This window comes from Corvus moneduloides, chromosome 4 (assembly GCF_009650955.1).
Source record: "Corvus moneduloides isolate bCorMon1 chromosome 4, bCorMon1.pri, whole genome shotgun sequence".
Lineage (NCBI taxonomy): Eukaryota > Metazoa > Chordata > Aves > Passeriformes > Corvidae > Corvus > Corvus moneduloides.
In genome coordinates, this window is record NC_045479.1 from 49262424 (window position 1) to 49283092 (window position 20669).

General features: G+C 36.5%; 1 long non-coding RNA gene across 1 annotated transcript; it reads right to left on the reverse strand.

Annotated features, from left to right (window-relative positions):
- Positions 1-327: 327 nt before the first annotated feature.
- LOC116443603 lies at positions 328-10752 on the reverse strand. Its single transcript, XR_004239998.1, has 2 exons — positions 10618-10752; positions 328-5875 (listed from the first exon to the last, which is right to left on the reverse strand). It is a non-coding gene; the product is annotated as an uncharacterized LOC116443603 (long non-coding RNA).
- Between the last annotated feature and the right edge of the window lie 9917 nt (positions 10753-20669).

Genomic DNA, 20669 nt, shown 5'->3' on the forward strand with positions numbered 1-20669 from the left:
GTGTCATTTCCCTGCTTTCTGTGGATGCTATTCTCACTAGCCTATTTCTTCAGGAGCTTCAAGGTAACAGGAGCCCACATGCCTGTCACAGGGTTACAGATTCCACAGAGCAGCAGGGTAATTAGGTTCAACATTGCAGCAATTTACTTTGAAGTCCATTAGGTGGACATAGCCTTGTAAGTTTATCTCTGAAAACTGGAGAATGGCATACAAGGATAATTATCACGAATGGTGGAAAAGACAGCCTGAAAAAATAACATCAGGAAAATTAGGAGGTCTCAAAATAAAGGAAGTGACCTTGTAGTTTATAAATAATGACAAACAGTGGAACAAAGGTTGTGCTTTTATTTTGAGAAATGAGACAAAGGACCTGACAATACTCACAGATAAATAGAAGCATAACATCCACAGGAGCCCCAACTGTCAGAGGTCATTCTGGAGTCACATTTTACAAGTCACAGGCTTCAAGCCTTTGGTAATATTTCAGCAAATAAAACAAAACTGAACTTCCAAGATTTCTCACTAACCATAGCAGCTATTCATCATTCTAAATCTCTACCGGCACTTTCAGAGCTTTTCTGTCACAGTCACTGGAGTGGCAGGAAATTCCTGTATGGAGCTTGTCTTTTCGCCCAGCAGTTCCAATTACTTCGGTCCTTGACTGTCGCTTTGACAGTATCAGTTCTGAGCCATCCAGCAGTGTGTTAAAAATTAGGAAACAACAAAAACAACACGTGGCTTTTGAATGGGGTATTTCTTAAAAAGTGTTTGAATATGTGTGAGTTAATTACCATGCTCCCATGGCCATAAACCAGAGCGGATTTCATCATTTGTATTTCTTTTATCTGTAGTCAGCCGTTTCTTCTTCAAGACCTGTCACAATAACTGATACAATTTCCCCCTGTCTTCCTGGTGAGGCAGAGTTGGTATTTTTAAATGTTATTGGAATTATCCTATACTTTATAATGGGAATTAATGGATTTTTAAAAATAAACAAGTATGTCCAGAAATTCCTTGATCTTTTCATTCATCAACACTCCTACATTTTAAATGTGAACTACTTCAGGTACATGTATAAAACTCTTTTTAAAGTATTAAAAATCTGAAATAGAAAATAGTCTAATTTTCATCAGAAAATACTGTTGCTGTTTCTCCACACATGTGCCATTAATTAATAGCCTGCATTTCGAGTATAGTCATAGCCTTGCTATTTGAAACAATTCCTTGGAAGCAGTTTTTACAATAATAAAATTTATTAATGTACTTGTGTCCACTGGGCTTGTAAAGACCAATTTCTAGCAGAGTCTGAATAAAACAATGACAGTCCTGCTGAATTCTGTGAAGCCTTAAGACTGAGCTTCCCTTTGTTAAAAATCAAAATGTGTCAGAAATCTACTGACTCAGAATAAAATTGCAGGTTACAATTTCACCCTTGGGCTTAATCAAACATGTGGTGTAATATCAAATTTATTGTGTACTTTTGCTTTGAGCTTTGCTGACATTTCAATGCCATCAGCAGTAGAAATGTCGAAAAATGTGATTGTCTTTTTCTGCATTTGGATATGGTGCCACAGTTCACCTTGGCTTTAACAAGTTTCATGATATTGTCCATTTTTAAGCTGATAGAGGCCATTTTAAAGATCATATTTGTGTATATAAAGAATCTCATATCACACTATGGTTGTTATCATGAACCACTAAAATACTACTTTTCACATTCTGCTATATGGTTGATTTTAAAGTCCACAGTCCTTGATTACCATATTTATGAATGCAAAGATTATGTGATGGAATATGATAAATATCTAAATAATATACTGGATACTTTTTTCCTTTCAGATATTTAATTGCTACATTTTAGACCCCAAAGCACAATTCTTTTATCTTAATTTTATAAAAGAAATAAGCCTCATCAAAACAAGAAATAAACCTGTACAAAATGTATACATTCAGTATCATGTTGCAGACACATTTTTTTTAAGCAGATAAAAAGCTTCCAAGTGGCTAGGACATGTGCATTATGTCTGTGCATAATGTAGATTTCTTGTTTTAGTGTATGTGTATAAAAATAAAGCAGAAGTTTGAAATCTTATTTTCTTTCTGTATTTATATTGTGAAAAATGCTGGTCTTCTTTATCTGGAATTAGTGTTAAATTTTCTGCTATTACTGTCTAACTTTATTCAAGCATCTCAATTTTGTGAAGAAATCTTAATAGTGAATGACATCTTCCTTGCACTTGGTAAATAAACAAAAAAGTAATTCTTTCTCAACAATGCCCTTTCTTCAAGTACGTCACATAAACTGGAAGTTTATTTTTGCACTCACTGGTGAAGTAGGTATTATTACTGTATTTTAAAAACACAAGAGGTGAGACACTGCAGGGCAATACTGTAATACCCCCAGATCTAACTGGGGGTATTAACATGTCTAACTGCATGTCTGTGTTGAAAGCCCTCTCAATGCTCACATATGGAGGCTGTGGCAATAGCAGCTCTCCTCTGGATGGCACTGGAACAAGACAGACAGGGCAGCAACTCCTTACGTTGATGGTGTCTCTTAGGACCCTTTTTCATGAAACCTATCACGTTTCACCCTCATCTGCCATCTAACCTGAGTGTTGCTTATACTGTCTAACAGAAGTTTCCACCAGCTAAGTTACCTAGATGCCTGTTTTCACATAGGCTTGTCTCTATACAGTTGACCCAGTGGACATTGCTGCAATATTGCAACTGAAAAATGTGTTTAAGCACAGCATTTGTAAAGAATGGACACAACATTTGCTTAAGTATGCACAGAATCTTATACCATAACTGAGAAAATAACAGCTCTCCTGAAAGCCAGCGCTAAAACTTCAGACCTGTGTTTTCTTCATATTTTGTTCCTGATGCTCTTTAGGAAATCAAATTCTTTATTTTCTTTCTGTAACTATGAAGTCCATATGAAATGCTACTTATTCAGCGTCGTGTGAATATCAGTGATTACCTTCTAACATAAGTGCAATTCAAAAGATTATTACACTCTGATTAGGTCTTGTTATTGTTGTTTGTTTCTAGGATCCTGTTTTTCTGTGGATCCTCATCTGCTGCCTACAGAGATTGCTGGATAGAACATGAAACAGAAATGAGCTTTAAGTGACATTTACACCTCCTAATCTGAGCTATTTGCAATTATTTTATAATCTTACAGGAGAAGCATTAGCAGCTGATTGAGACTACAAATGATGCAGGTAACAGCCACAAGGATGAGTCATCGAGAGTCCACTGTTGCAGACCTGGCTGGAATTCTTCAAATTGTAAACCAATGTTAATGTTAAACACACTCCATGACCGACTAAATTCTAAACTTCTCTTTGGCAGTCCTCCTAAATAGGGAGTGACACTGTAGCAGTGAGCATTGAATGCTATCACATCAGCCAAACATCTGTGTCCAAATTCTGGTGTACCTATAAGGTGAGTAAAATTTAGCACCTTGTCAGATACTAATCCTACTGCAGCACCCCTTAGTTTTATTTAACCTTTCTGAATAAAAGTCAATGGCCATCTCTGACCATTAGTTTTGCCAGTGTAATCCAAATTTCCTCTTCACAGTCAGTGTTGCCTACTGTATCTAGTTTAATATTTTGGGCTTTTTCACAGAGTTTAATCTGTGGGGGTTATTCATTGTCCCATCTGTGGGGGTCAGAGACCACATACAGATTCTTCTAGGATCATGTTGACATCTGGACTGCAGGTTGGCTGTGCTTATGAAAGGCCCAATGCAACAGCTGCAGCCCTAACATGCTGTTCTTTACTTCTCTTTAGTAGCTGTATTTTCTGCACTGTGTGCAGCCCACCACGTCAGCAAGCAGCTCTGTCCAGGGCCTCTGCCCGTCACTGCTCTTCACCACCACAGTGACCTGACTGCCCCAGTACAGTGTGGCAAGACAATATCGATCAGAGGAAGGTGTCAAAAACAAGTGGAGTTCTGGGAAAGAGCTGAATGTGTTGTCACGTGAGGCAATATCCAAGTGGTTGCTCTGGAAGCAATCATCTGTTCATCCCTGGGCCAGAGAATTGAAAACTGATGCTGACAATGGTCCTCAGCTCAGCAATGCGCATGGGACATTGTCCCACTGCCACTGGCTGGAGCTGATGTGAAGGTCCCTTTCACTGAGTCATATTAGTCTTTGATTCTGTACTGTCTTTTCCAGAGAGAAAAAGCAGCTATCAGACGAAATCTGAATAAGGCAGGTTTGAAACAACAAGAAATCCTCTTCACGTCATTAAGTTAATACAGGACATTTGTGGTATTAAAAGTTGATAAAGGCTTGAAAAATAATTGGAAGAATGAGCTACTCAGAAAAGCTACTGAATAACAACTACCAAGTTCAGCTAGTTATGAACTGCAAATATGTGTGGCCTGGTAGAATAGACTTAGGAAACATAAATTAATAACGTTCTCCACAGTCTGTTGAGGAAGACTTGGGGGTGATGGTTGATGAAAAAATCAACATGAGCTGGCAGTGTGTAGTTGCAGCACAGAAAGCCAACCAAATCCTGGGCAGCTTTAAAAGCATCATGGCTGGTAGATCAGAGGTGATTCTCCTGCTCTACTCTGCTCTTGTGACACCCCCGCTGGAGTACTGCATACAGTTCTGGCATCCCTACATAAGAACACGGAACTGTTGGAGCAAGTCCAGAGGAGGGCCACAAGGCCAATAAGAGGACTGGAGCACTTTCCCTATGAAGACAAGCTGAGAAAGCTGGGACTGTTCAGCCTGGAGAAGTTTGTGTGCAGACCTCATAGCAACCTTCCAGTATCTGAAGGGAGCCTAAAGGGAAAACTGGAAAGGGATGCTTCATCAGAAACTTTTGTGATAGAACAAAGAATGATGGGTACAAATCACAGAATCACAGAATCACAGAATCACAAAGCAAGCCGAGTTGGAAGATACCCAAAAGGATTATTGAGTCCAACTCTCAGTCCAGCACAGGACCGTCCCCAAGAGTCACACCAAATGCCTGAGAGTATTGCCCAAATGTATCTTGAATTCCATCAGGCTTGGTGCTGTGACCATTTCCCTGGGGAAGTGCCCATCCACTCTCTGTGTGAAGAAACTTTTTCTCATATCCAGCCTTTTTTGGTACTAAGATCTGGCTTAAGACTGCTTGTGTTTGATGAGGCAGGGATTTCTTAGTGTTTGTTTTAAGGAGTCCACTAGCCCCACAAATTAGAATTCAATAATAAAGGGGAACATGATATATGAGCTACACCCATATAGACAAGCTGATCATCCTCTGTTTTGCTTGAGGGTCCAATTTTTCTGATTAACAAATGCATATGCATTAAGATCCAACTTCAGCTAAAAGTACTTTTGACAGAGAAGCACAGGTGGGAATGAGAACTTTATGCAAGGCTCAACACACACCTGTTATAAGGACATGGAAGCAGTCTGCACAGGTGCTCGCTGGCTGAGGGCCACACGGCATTTCCCACTGGGGATGGGAAAGATGAGGCTGTCCCTGAGACCCCTTCCTTCTGCCCTGATGTGTTTTCTGAGCAGTGACAGAGCAAGAACCTTAAAGTCAACAGACACCACCAGGTAGCTTCTCCCGCACAGCTTGATAGCAGCACCCTAACTTCCATAACTGAAATCTGTTTCCTATCACATTTCATATTTCACATGGCATGCAAATGAATTAATCTTCAGAGCATTCCTATGCAGTAAGTAGAAGTTGCTCTTAAATAAAAAACCCCAACCAGCCAACCCATCAGAAGACAGGAGACAGGCAGTGACAGGAAGGCTTCTGAAATTGCCTTGCATCTGGGCTCAGAATTTAGGAAGTCTTTTCATTCCTGCTATTGCGTAGAGGTCATCTTGCTCTTTGATGTAGTCTAGAAAATGAAATGAGCTATTAACATCTGGATACATTGCCCCATTAAATTAGAAACATTTACGAGCCCAGCATTGCACATAAAACATAGATAGCACTTCTCATGATAAAACTATACCCAGACTTTGTTTCTTCATTTGGGATAGTGTGACCTCTGGTCTCTCTTTTCTATTTGGCTTGTGGTTTGCTGCATTATGGAATTTTACATTCACTTAAAGGCCAGCCAAAGTAAAATATTTTGTTGGAGGTGAGATGTAAACAATGTTTGATCTTGCCCTGCCATTTTTCTTAGGCCTTCTGCAGAGGTGGGTTAAAACACACCAGTATTCATTAAAGGAAATATATTTTAGAATCCATACTGTATTGCTCATAAATATTTCAAGGTACCAGCAAACCTAGGTTAAGCGCTATCTTGTCTCAGGAAACTAAAAAGACAGCTATTGTACACTCATTTAGTTCTTTACACTACAACCATGTTCAGGAGTAACTAACTGGACACATATGAATATTTATTTACAATGCCAACTTTCACCACTGCTTCTGCATGCCAGCTTGAAAGTAATCAACTAAACAAAGAAAAGAAAGCAAGGAATTCTCACAAACCTTGCTGTTCTATATCTAAAATCTAAACCCCAAATATAAATTATTGAATACTTTGTTATAAGAACCTAAGTATTTTTCCCTTTATTTTTACTTTAAACAGATGATGTAGATACAGATGTAGTCTTTTTGCATTTACATAAAGCTGCTGTTATTAAGAATATCCACATGAGAGAAGGTTACAAAGATGATCCTTGTAAGAAGGTGAATCAGATAGCATATATTGTAATATAGAGTACTTTTTGCTGTAGCTGAATGACACGTTTAGAAAAGCTGATACTTTGATGAGAAGATCAACTGCACAGTATTCTCCCAGAATCTTCTCCAGAGTCTCAATGCAAACTAACATAAGGACGCAACATATGTGTCAAGAGAAATAAACACACATTAAACCAGACATTCATTTTCCTCAAACTGCACTCTGAAAGCGTATGCAACAAAATACTGGGAAAAGATAGGAATACCAATTTTACAGCAACAGTCAACGTTTCAGATAAAGAAAAGCTTTTGTATGAAGTTGTATCCACAGTCCCCTGCATAAAATATTAATAGTTCCAGCTATACTGCTTTATAACTGAGGAGGAAGTGTTCCTAGGAGAGAATAATTTGATTTAAAAAATCCTGCTGTTCAACAAGTATTTAGTATTTGTAATTAAAAATGTATATCTCTTGGCTAATATGTAGGAACATTGGTGAAATATGTTTGATGATTTTATTCAGGTGTGTGATCAGAGCTTAGCATAAAGAGCTTCATAAAAAATTGCAAAGGACTATTGTTGAGCTCATATACTGAGGTATTAAATTATCTTATTTTTAATAACTTGATTGACCTAAAATGCTCTTCCTGTTTTTTGTGCGAGGAGAACTCTAGTTAAATGCTGTATTCACTTGTTCTCTTTTTTTAAAATAGTCTGGGAGGAACTGAACGCCATTGTTCTTCCCCTTGCTATATAGAGGTCAGGGATTTTTGTTTCTCTCAGGGCACCTTTGCTTTACTCTGCCTCACCTCCTTACAACGTCCAGAAGAGGTGGCAAGCTGCTTTTGACAACGTGAACCTTACTATGTTCAGTGTGAAAAGGGAGCTGGTTGTGGTCAGATATGGGCAGCAAGTTGTCATTTAGAAAGAGCTCCCAACTAATGGATAAAGTATTTTTAAGCATGATGGAATGGTTCCACAGCCAAGCTGTTATAAATGAATAGGCCTTTTGTTCTGAGCCTTGATCTCTTCCCTCCTTCCTCCCTTTCTCCCTCCCCCCACCTCTTTGTCAGGATGAGTCAATATCCTTCTAATTGGGTGTCCTTTCTGGACTTTTTCCCCAGATTTTAGGCATTAAGAAAGTTCAAATCCTTAAACACATAGCCCAGGTGCCCAGAAACCCTTTATTTTCTTTAAGAGATTTATTGCTTCAAGAGGTATTCATTTCAGAAGGCTCAATAGTATTGTTATGGAGTTTTTTGCTGCACACAGAAAATGTAAAAGGAACTCAGCTGTACTTCACTGAAATGGCATTATCATCCCAAGAATGAACAAGCTGATTTGTTATGTCTTCGACAAGAAGCCCGTCAACTTCTAAATCGTGTTGTGGGATTGTTCTGAAACCGTGGCCCAGTATGCTTTCAGAGATAACTACCCTGCTATCTTGGTGGTAGCTCTGATTTTGTCATCACATCCTTTCTGACTGCCTGAGAAAGAGAAAGTGTGTAAAGCCTTCTCTGTCAATAATACCACATGTGAGAACGGCCAAACCGGAACACTGACAGTCAGGCAAGACTAAAAATCTGGTAATGGTGCCTCCTAATGGAGACCCCTGACATGGTCCTGCTGAAGATTATTTACAGGTGTATTCACTGATTTTGCAAATTCTTGTCTTGAGAGTTTTAACAAATAGTAACTTCTTGGAATTCACTGGTACCTGGCATTGCAGCATCCCAGGCGAATATAACCTTCCTGGGAAGCAAATACTGCCATTCTTATTTTATAGGTAGTTAAAAGGAGACATGCAAAGATTGAGTGCTTTGCTTATAGATGCAGTGCAAGTTTGTGGTAGATTTTAGAAGAGTTGAGGTTTCCTGCATTAAAAGGAAAAAAAAAAAGATGCAGAAGAAATTATATTTAAAGAAATGCAGCTGGGACTCAGATTTTTTATGGACTGAGATCAGTTTGAGATTTGAGTCACTTTTAGAGAACAAAAATGGAATCCGTCATCACATTAGAGTGAAATTTTATGCATTTATTTGTGCAAAACAGAATGCCGTGATAAACTGTTTATGTGTAGGGATGGTCTCTTGTATGGACCAAGTCTGATGTCTAAGGTAAAGAAAAGCAGCTCTTTGCAAATTAGTATAATATCTCATCACATGTAGATGTGAAGGAATTATTCCACACTTTTACTATGGAATTTTTCTTGCACCTTTCTCTGAAATCACTGGTGTTTCCTGCTCTCTAAGACAGGCTGCTCTAGGAGAATCTCCAGAGTGGCAGTTCCTCAGACGTACCCTTTCACCACATGAGACCACGTGAGTAATGGGAATTATAGAGCAAAGAGGAGTGAAAAATCTATGAGCAAAGACGAGTGAAAATCAGTGCCCTCTGGAATGCTGTCTTCCTCGGTCTTCCTCCCTCTTTCTCCTCCTTCTGAAATTAACTAGGGAGAAGAAACTAGACACTGAAATCAGACAACTAGCAACTGCAAATAAAGGTACTCATGTATTTTACTGTGCAGTCATAGGCCATCTCCTGTCCTTGCCAGGATGCTGTTTGAAAAACACTATTAAGTATGTTCAGCAATTCAGACTTCCTCTGTTATCTCTGCGAATCATTTGAAATGAGAATATCAGAAAGCTGAAGACAGAAAACTGTTGGGGTAAATGAGGCCTTCTATTCTTTTTTTCCGTAATGGTCAATGGAAAGGACAAACATGTTTTATTTATTTTCTGACTAATACTCAAGGAAGTGCCAGCTTGACAGGGGAAGCTAAGGCACCTGCTTCCTGCTTAGAGAGACTCTCCAAACCTGCCCGCACAACTCTTCAGTGTCTTCCACTTTCCTTCTTCATTTCCATTAAATTAAGAGGGTTGAATTTTATACAGCTTTAGACTGATGCATATGAGTTCAGAGGAATAGGGAGAATGAGGATCAGAAATGTCACCAGGTGCGTTCAGATTAGTTTACCCTGTTCTGGAAATCACCAGGTTACAGACTAACATTCCTGGGTTTAGTAGTTCAGCTGCACAAGACACCACCTCCTTTTGACCTGAGTACCAGTAATGCCTTCTTTGTAAAAACCCCCACATTAACCAAACATGGCTGTTTTGTATATAGCACGCTACTGTGTGGGAACGTTTTGAGTTTCTTGGTATTCACTGCATAAATAAATATGAACTAATATCCTTGCATTGGCCTTTTACTGATAACTCACAACACTAACTAACTGAAAAAAAACCAAAACCCAAACTCAACTTCAACTTCCTCCCCAAGCTCTTAGGAGATTTTTCCACTTAGAAACCTCCCTTCTAATTCTGTAGTGGCCTCTTCCTAAGGTGTCGATCCTTACTTCATCAATACTTTTGGGGATATAAATGAAACAGGCTTGTTCCCATGAGACTGGACAATTGCTGCCACTCTGGACTTGTTTCCAACATGTGCTAAAAGGCCAGTCTGGCAGATGATAATACTTTTACAGTGGCAATATGAAAATGATTCATAAATCCTAACTCGAATCACATATGTTCACACCTCAGTCTCAGTCCTCATTTTCTATACAGGTAACTCCCTTGGGCAATTATTTGCCGTTAGCTCTGCTCTCAGGGAGAGGAACATACTCCTGAATTCTATACAAATTTTACCTATGCCTGCGCTTCATGGGAGATGAGCTGGGGCTCTCAAACCCTCATTTACCCAGAAAAATCTGTCTTTTTAATGTTGTTTGTTAAATGTGCTTCTCTTACTGGCTGATGGGAAAACAGTCATGTGGCTGGAATACTCCAACAATAAATAGCTGTGGTGATTATCAAATGCCTTGGCTCCATTTCAGCATTTAATCATTCTCAAAAGCAATAAATTGCCCCATATACTCCTCCACTATGAATGCTGTCTCTTAATCATACTGGATTAATAAGTTTAAGAGATAGTACCCACTTACATGTGAAATTTGGCAGGTTAGCAGAATAATGAGCCAGATGTACAGGAGATGTAAAGAGCAATATAAATTGCCAGGCCATAACCTACAGCTTACACAGCCTGCAGAGAGCAGAAATAGGTGATGTTAGCAGAGAAAGCTACCAATGGGTTCATAGTCATTTACATTCAACATGCAAATGTTTACATTATGTCTTGCCCCTAGCAAGCTTAGACCTGTTGACAGGGGTAGGTTTCAGTACTGTCTGATACTTAGTACTAACTATATTTTTACTTGGAAAGGCCCTTCTATCCCAACACAGAGCTAATGGTTTGCTCTAGATACCCTTCATGTATTGACTTTACAGTACTGTGAAAGAGATTGATTAAATGATTTCATTCTTGTCATTTCTGAAATTTAAGTTTATGTATCAATTACCAAATAGTCCAAGTATTTGTTTATTCTATTCTGTTCAGGTGCTGTAAGCATTCTTTCTAATTGCTATCCATAAAAGTCTACTGTACACACACCTTACCACTGCTCATTAACTGCATTGGAAATTAAAGTTTTTAACTGCTCACTTATCCCAAAGTACTAAAATTCCACTACATGGGCTATTACAAAGCACAACATAAGCAAACCCCATCTATGGACAACAGTATGGAGTGTGTGCATGTTTATGTTTTGAACCATAAAGCTGTAATGAAAATATTTTATGGCAGGATCCTCTCAGTTCCAGCTCAAGAGCTTCAGATCTGTGACCTATGATACAGGCTCTGCTAAGCTAAATATAATGCTGGCTTGGTTCAGTAGTTTATGTATTCACAATCGAAAATTAAAAATCTAGGTTATGCTAGGGGATTACAGCTGTAGCCTGTGGTTTGCAAAGATGAGTGAGAACTGAACTGAACAAATGTAAATCTCCTGATTTTGCACAGAGTATAGCACAGGTGACAATAGTAAAACTTTTCCAGTTTTAACAGAGACATGTCTCCTTTAATTAACTTAGTTATATGATCAATATCACGAACTGCACATGGTATGCAGAAAACGGATTCTTTTCCGACAGTAATATTTTATGAGATTGGCTGTGGATTTATAAACAGACAGAATATTTTAAAATGAAAGACAGAAATCCAAAGACAGAAAGACTTAAGCAGAAAGAATCTAGTCATAAATTAATGAATCTAAACATCCTTCACACGTTAAAAAATAAATTTTAGTATCGAATAATGCAGTGAGAAGCACAATTCCATCCCATTGATACCATATCATCACTTCAACCTGAACTTGCAATTTTCATAAGTTTCAGCATTTGTCTTTGAAACTGTTACCTGTCATGCTTAATGAAACTAAGTAACAATGGCATTTCTTTAAGTACATTAATATAATTAGAGTTTTAAAAAAAAACACTTCAGGGTTAAAATAAATCATAAAACTTCATTAATTATTGCATGATAAGAAGTCCAGCTTGCTGGGTTTTTTAGTAAAGTACTGTAGGTTTGTGCTACTGTTACTTTGCCTCCTTTAATAAAAATTGATTAGGATTAAATACTTGATAACATATCTTTTTCCATTCATGAGTTCTAGGCATGCACCATCACAAATGAGGATAAATGTATAATCTCATGGTCTAGTGTAGCATATCCTTTATGCATGCACATTGTGAGTGTAGTTAACTATGGGTGTCCAGACAGATACTTACACAAACATTAATGGGTATGTATAGAAATCTGTTGTGTATTTTCTTCACTTTGTTTTACCAAATTTCCGAATCATGTATTTCCCTGCAAACTATAGAGGAAATTACTGTAGTAGTTTTCAAATTGCTGTATCCATGGGTCTAGAATCTGATTTTTTTTCATCAATGTGAGGCCTAAATCACTCTATTATTCCCAAGTTCAACCATTTACACTGAGAATAAGACAAAATATCTTCTGCTTTATTTTAAGAAGTATTATACTGTTCTCCTGTGTCATGACACCTTGGTGCTATTCATCAGTTCTCATTCAATAACAAATCTTATACAGGAGGAGAACTTAATATGTGGTAAGATGTTAGAAGCTTTGGATGCCATAAAAGAGAATTATTTTTTGGTATTAAAAGGGGAAAATCAGCATTTTTTGTGTTTCTGCTTACCCTCATGTTTTGTCTTTTCCAACTACAGTTTTATAACAAGAAAATTAAATGGCTGATAACTTCTATGTTTCTGAAGATTAACTTCCATATTTTTCCCCATTGTAACAAATTATTTCATTTTTTTTTTAATTCCTAGCATACTTGATCCCATATACAATGGCAGGCAGAAAGAGATACGTATTGAATATATGCCTTGAGTACTCCTTCACATAAATTTCTGGGTGTATATTTTGTTTTTTTCTTCAACAATATAAGACCTTGTTAATAATATGGCATTTTGAGACAGCATTTCAACAGACCTTTTCTAAATTTTATATAATTCTCTTCAGCATTACTCACAAATGGCAATTTGAAGAAGAAATTTACAATTCCGGTGAGAAGTATTTATTGTTTTGGGCTGACAGTGTGGGACGATCACAGGAGGAGCATTCCCACTCCTAGTTTCAGAACAGACAGATGCTGAGGTGAGGAAAAGTGGAGTAGGGGGGAATCTCCTGTCACCACTGCAAATGACAAAATCATGAGAGAGAATGGCACTAGCATTTGTGCTACTCAATTTACTTCTTAATTATATTTATGGTGTAAACTGATTAACAACGTACATTTTATTCTAAAATCCAGGTGTCAAATCTCCTTGAAGAGCAGACTAAAAGTGCTTGAAAGCTTAACTAACTACTGGAGAGCATTAGATCAGGTCAGGATTGGTTACCACTATTATATAATCAAATCTGACTTTAAAAAAAAAAAAAAAAAATATATATATATATATATGTTACTGACATAGCAAAATTGGGCAAAAAAACTAGGGAACTGGTCAGAGATCCAGGACTGGAACACCAGACAGTTAACAGTGAAAGCACCCATGGCACAATTCCTTAAATTTTCCTTGGCTGTAGTTCATGGTTATCAGAATTTTACTTTAACTATAATAAATTGCATTACGTCAAAAATTCAAAAAATTTATTGAGGAAATATAAATCTCACTTTGGAAAACTACAGAAAAATATTTCACTTGCTTATGTTGATCACTGATTATCAAGGTAACTTAGTCTGCTGGGATTTATATCTTGAAACATTCTCTGAGAGAGCAGCTATTATGTTAGAAGTATAATACAACTGAGTACAAACTATCTTATTTTATTTACAATAATGAAAGAAAAAACCCCACAGCTCTGACCTCAAAACAACTGATTTTGTAAGTTTACAAGAGCCTGTTTATAGATCTTATAAATATAAAACAACGTTACATAAAATTACACTCCAACGTTATGACTTTTACAGCATTTTCATGAATACTTTAAAATGCCTGAAACAAACCACAGAAAAAGTAAAAGGGAAATATAGGAATCTTTACACTGCGATAGGCTTCTACAGTAAACTTAAATGTAATAACTTCTTTTAAAGGCAAAACACTAAAATTCCAGTGATTTTATGTCCACATACAAACATACATACATACATTCTTTCTCTCTCAATGATATGTGGCAGATATTACACATATTAATGAGCAATATCATTGTGCCATCATTCACTGGGCAGGACTGCATGTCCATAGATGGGATCCAAAAATACCAGCTATATGGGATTCACTTTAAATCTAGTTTGTGTTTTCTGATTTTGTCAGTATTTTAGCTGAGGTTTATTATAGTCTTGTGTAAATATTTTGTTTTTGAATGGTAGGTAGTTTAGAATTGCCACTAATTGCCAAAAAGCATAACTGAGTACTTTTTGGAGTTAATATCTCCAAAATCAGAACTATCCAATATCCAATACAAAATCAGAACTATCCAATATCCCCAAATATCAGAACTATAAAGTAACTTTCAGTATTGCTTATTAAAATAATACACCTGAAATTATTCTAAAACTAATTGCCAGTGTGATGACTATGAAGTCCTTGAAATGGTATAGGTAATTTCTTCTTGTGTCTTTCCAGTTATTCCAGCTACTCTATGGGATGAGGAAGGGAACCGGGCAAAACCAATTGGTCTTTAGCTTTTCTTTTTCTTCCTGGGGAAAATCCCCATCCTAGCAGCATAGTCACAGAATTAGTTCAGACCTGGACCTAAGATTTGTATAACTTTCATTTTTCTAAGTAAGAAACTGAGGCAGAAGACTATTTTCCCTCATTCCCTGTCTTAGAAAAGTAAAAGGGTGTCTTTTTCAATCCTTACTTGCATGGGTTGCCACAGTGCTCATCTGTCAACCTAGACAAACAATAACTTTTTGATCCAAATGAAGTTTTGTAATTATGTTGTGTAGTATTATTTCGTCAGTGTAGTTCTGCTCAATCTAGAGAATTGCATGTTCCTAGCTGCAAAAACCCCCTTTATTTTAGGCAAATATACAAATAAACAAAATAATGATGGTTAAAAGTACTAGTGGAACTGACAGAGGTTTATATTTATGGTTTTTTTTTTTATGATCTGCATTTTACATATACTATCTGAACGAGCACTTGATGCTAAGACTTTAGTCCAGTCATTTATATGGATACCAAAATGAAAAACCAGGAGCATATATATTCAGGCAATTAAAGGAAATATTGATTATGATACAGAGCAAAAACCTTCACGAAATATTTTACTTCAAGAAAACTATAACTCCCAGAATTGTTGTGGTACTGGTATTTTTTTTCTTTTTTCAGTTGTTAAGATATAGGTGAGAAATGACTGTGCAAGACAGCACAGTTGTGAGTGAGAAGCATGAGAAAATAAATTCTGTTTCTATGTATAGCAATGACTTTTTGTCAATGATTTGGTTGTGCATTCAGTATTATGGACTCATAATATGCAAATGCATTTGGCTGTTAATACATGTTCACAGCTTACATGTTAGTGATTCCAAAGGAGCTGTTACAATATATGCTCTGAATATGTATGAGGAGTAATACACAATATGTAAGAGCATTCTATATTATGAAAATATAAGATAGAATGCACAATATTTTTAATACCCATTCACAGAGTACTCTCTTGCAGCTCAAAACGAGCATCTGTAGTCCGTATTATGAACTCCTATTAAAGATGTCCAGAATTAACTAAATTTTTATAGAATGTGTTATTGTGATCTCAAACAGCAATATAACATACACTATTCTGTTCCACTGCATTATTTATTCTATTTGTAAAACATATTTGATTTAGTATTTTCAGTTTTTAAATTTTTGGGAACAGATGATTAGATATTCTTTTCACATGGAAATACTTTTGGTTTCGTAGAATTCTAGAAAAGGTATTTTTTTAAACATCATTTGATATTGGCGATTAGTTTGATACTGCTGAGAAAAGGTAATGTAAATTTCATGAATACTCACAATTGTAAGGAATGTGCATGAAATACTAATGTAGAATATTGCCAGATCCAGATACTTCTTGGGCTGCAAAAGCATAAGGAGCCTCATTAACCTGAAAAGCATCAGAAATATTTAAAATTTTTTTTTGGATCTATAAATACAGCCTCTAGGATTATTAGGACTAAATGTTTCAGGTAAATTCATTATGTGATTATAAATTTACTAAGTCTCTATATAGCTCCTATTACAATATTCTGTGTTAAGATAGCTACACTTTTTAATCACTATTCCCTTAAAATTCCTGCCTGGTTAACTCAAAAGATGCTGCTGTCCATCACTTGCCTTTGCTGCGATGATCTTTTATGTCAAGACAAGTTCCAAATAACCTTCAATGCCTTAAAAATCAGTGCAGAATTTGAAAAATTAATTTTTTTTGAATTTTAAGTTTCTTCTGATGCCCTAAATAAGTTTTTTATTAATGCAGGTGCAGTTATTAACTGTAAAGTGAAAAGCTGAATAACTGAAGGAATATATGCAAATTAATTTAACTGTTGCAATCCTGTACAGCTGTAATTGTATACCGAACACTTCTTGACTTATTTGTAGGAATGTAGTGAATGACTAGTTGACATTTTGTTGTGATAAAACATCATTTTGCATGCCTCAATATATTATCTTATTTTTCATGAGATCTATTACCTGCTTGAGTGAGCTACTTGCTTGAGCTTGCTAAGGAATAGCTGAAACTACCATAAGCCAGGCCATGTGACGTGCTTCGCCCTAAGCAGGACAAAGCTTGTTCAGCTGAATTATCTCCATGCAACTCCTTGAACTTCATTAGAGTTACATCAGAACTAATTAACCACAGAGAATCTTCTTTGTTTTAGTTATTAATTTATCAATTTTACTGAAATCTTTACCACCTGTGGTAGACAACTTTTTACAGAAACAAACTATTTCTTATACTAGTATATTTCTTATATTTAGTATAAACAGAAAAACAAAATGGAGAAAAATACCTCGAGCCAGCAGAAAGCATTAAGCCTCATATTCCCTTTCCCCCCACTGTGGAGTCCATCCCATGGTAGAAAAACATCAAACCTGGATAAGGATTGTTTATGGTAGAAAAACACCTTGCTGCCAGGTACAGTATTACTGGAATGAGTTGCTTCTCTAAAAAATAATGTATATCTTTATTCCAGTTATGGTTACGGAAGGAGTTAAACCGGCATGTCTCTAGTTTCATTTTAGACATTCAACTGTTTATTTGTTTCTATGTTAGTGCTCTTTTGAGGTGGATTTCCTTGGCCTAAAAGGGGTTGGTTGCCCTGTTAGGACCATCTGGTGTCTAAGGCACCATCAATCCCACAGCACTTCATTCTTTATGAAGTACAAATCCTTATCTACAACACAGCTGCAACCAGCTTTGCCCCAGCACCTGACAATTTACATGGCTTTATACAGGGTGCTTTGCAGAGGGGTAATGTACAAGCTAGGTCGTGAACACCAGAGACCGAAAGTACTCCAAACCAAGCAAGACAGTGATTTTCAAGTTCTCTTTTACTGTCCTTTTATACATACATTGTGGGTATTTCTGCTTTTAATCTATATTAAAAAAAAAAATTAAACCCCCCCAAATTGTGTCACTTGTAATTATGTTATTTTACAATATAATTTCGTTTTAACTCCAAATTTAGTTTATTATTATTTAGTCCTTTATACTATAACTGTCTTTCCATTTCAGCATTGCTGCACTATAAAATATTTAGGACAGAGATCCTGCCATGATCCTAATACTGGAAAGACTGGTGAAGTTTAGATTAATACACATATGTAGAATTACATATCACAAAGTTCATGTTGTCAGACACAGAAGAAGAATAACTTGAACTCACAGGTACTAAGGTACAAGCAATCAATCACAAAAAGATTCAATAACATTATTGTCCATTATTCAGAGCTATTTAAGGGTGTTAAGCGGGAAGTAAAATGTTTTCATGACAGAAGGAAATCAGCATCAGTAAAAAATAGCCTGGGGAAGGAAAGGGTAGTATTAGGGTGTAGGAAAATTTGACTACCTAAACTTTAATTGATCCTTAAATAATAGCTACTGACTATATTTTTAATTTGAAGAGTTATGCACAATTTACTACAGCATTTCTGAGATGGGCATCTCTGCTATCCACAACTTCCTCCAGCACAAACTATCTGAAATTCAAAAACCTACAAACACTAAAAGTTTGCCTTGGAAAATTCAAGCTAGAAATATAGCTCCAGTTTTTAATAATGTGAGCAAACAACCTCTGCAGCTGTTAATTTTGGAATGATGTGGGTTTACTTTATAAAAACAACTTGCATCTTTCTAGAACACTTTATTTTGTTCAGTGACAAGTCTATTTTGACTGCAGGTAATATCTTTTGTATGGCTTGCATAGGAGCTCAGTCTAGGAAATGATGATAAACAATTCTGTCCTGAAGAAATATGATTATATTCTACATTTTGTGCACTTTTAATATAAGTGTGCTTTAAAGAATCTTTTTTAATAGAGAAAGAAACTTGGAGGGCATTTTCATGGTGACAGTGGTGTATGGGTTTTTTTACGGGGTGTGGTTTTGTGTCTTTGTTTTGTGGGTTTTTTGTTTTTTTTTTTTGGTTGGGTTTTTTGTGGATTTTTTTTTTAGGTTGTTTTAGTTAAGGCTTTTTTGGTGATTTTTTTCTTCCATGAAATTTTAACTTGCCTACAAACTGTATTTATTTTCTATTTACAAGGCTTTTGAATTTCTCTTCACATCAATCCCAAAATCTGCCATTAATTGCCTACAAGACCTGAATTTTATGGTTTAGCAATGGAAGACTATATTGGAACACATATCTGCAACAGTCTGTAACTCAGTTGCTATAGTAAGATACAGTATATCTCAAATTTGAAGCCTACTTGAAAGGCTGCTGGTGTTAGTATCTGAACTGCCCACTTCCTAAGAATTTTTAATAATATTTTAGAATGACACGTATTTTACAGGAAAGTAATACAACATTTATTTTAGATTTGCTGAGTATTTGTTAGAAGTATGTTGTACTGTCAGAAGTGCTTATGCCAATGAGCTTTGCCTATCTGTGGTATCTCATTAAGAGGCACCGCATCTGGACTCATCTTTTTACAATCACAGCCTTTGGTATGCAATGTGTTGTGCATTGCACAGTATTTTTAATGTACTGTTTCATGGAATTGTGTTTTTGGTGTATTGAATTCTCTTACCTTTTCTTAATCTGATTTTGTTTAGGACTACCTCTGACTGCATCAGTTGTAATGTCTGCTGAAGATCCTGTAAACTCACTTAGCTGCTTTTAACTCTACAACTCAGGCATGTCAGGGTGAGCTCATCCCATCATCTTTTTAAAGAAGATAAACTGAGCGTCATGGAGGTTACCATGTGGGTTTCACAGATAAGGTTAAAAAAACCCACCAAAATACCAACCCTGGGTGGTATTAACTCTTCATAGGCATTTATTATCCAATGAAATATTTTGGAAGCAGGGTGTGGTTGGCTAAATTATCGCTCCTCCCACAGCTCTCTGCTGTGTTTCCAGTTTCAGAGGGAAAAACACAAGCTTGTACGTTGAGAGTGAGTCACAACCTTTCTTCTGCCACTGACTCACTTGGGAGTTTGAGGTAAGTCATGCTACCTTATGTCTTGATCACTCTGCTCCCAGGACAGCAAGGAGGGGACTATGGAAAGTTATGCAATGTTTGCACAGATGAAAAGTGTAGATATTGAGAACAATATTATTATTACACAGTAAAATAATAGCTTTGTGTGCCCCAAATGGATTTTTTTTTATACAGCTGCTTTCCTACATAAAACATCTTTTTTTTTCCCATTTTCCCATATACATGTTTAAAGAAAGACTATGCTGCATCAAAGAACACCTTAGGTTACTAAAATACTTTAAAATTATAGTATTTTTCAGAGTAAAGCATATGCACCTTTCACCACACTTCTCTTCTGCACCACCAATGACAACAATAAAGCTGTACACTGGTGCAAAATTACTGATGACTTCTGAAATAAGTTAGCCCTGAAGGGTGTGGAGTTCACACAGAACTGGCTCCTAGTCAGGTATTTACACTTTATCCTGGTTGTTTTGCAGGCATGTCAGGGAAAGGCTAAACTTTAAAAAGTTAACTTTTAATACCTGAGCATATTCCTTAGCATGTGTGATATCAAAATGAATATCTATCAATTATAGTCTCTTATGCTAGGATGCTGATAGTCTGCAAGTGCATATTTTATCTTCCTACTTTTGTTTCCCAAAAAATATATCTAAATATCTCACTGTAATGAGACGTACCAGTAAAGCTGGCATATTTACTAAACCATAATAAAAAAATCTGCTTGTAAATTTTAAGGAAAATGCATTTTAAGCCTGGGCACACTTCAGTCGAGAAAGGTGACATACTGTGATAGCGTAAGCAAGGCAAAGCATGTAGCTTATGGACACCAGCACATGTGCAAGCAATAACTGCAGTACCCCATGTCGTGGGCAAGAACAGCGCATGAGACTGATGATCACATCAGACTGTGCCATGGGAAAGAAATGTATTTCCTATATGGAGAAAGTCCAGGTAACACTGCTTGGCGG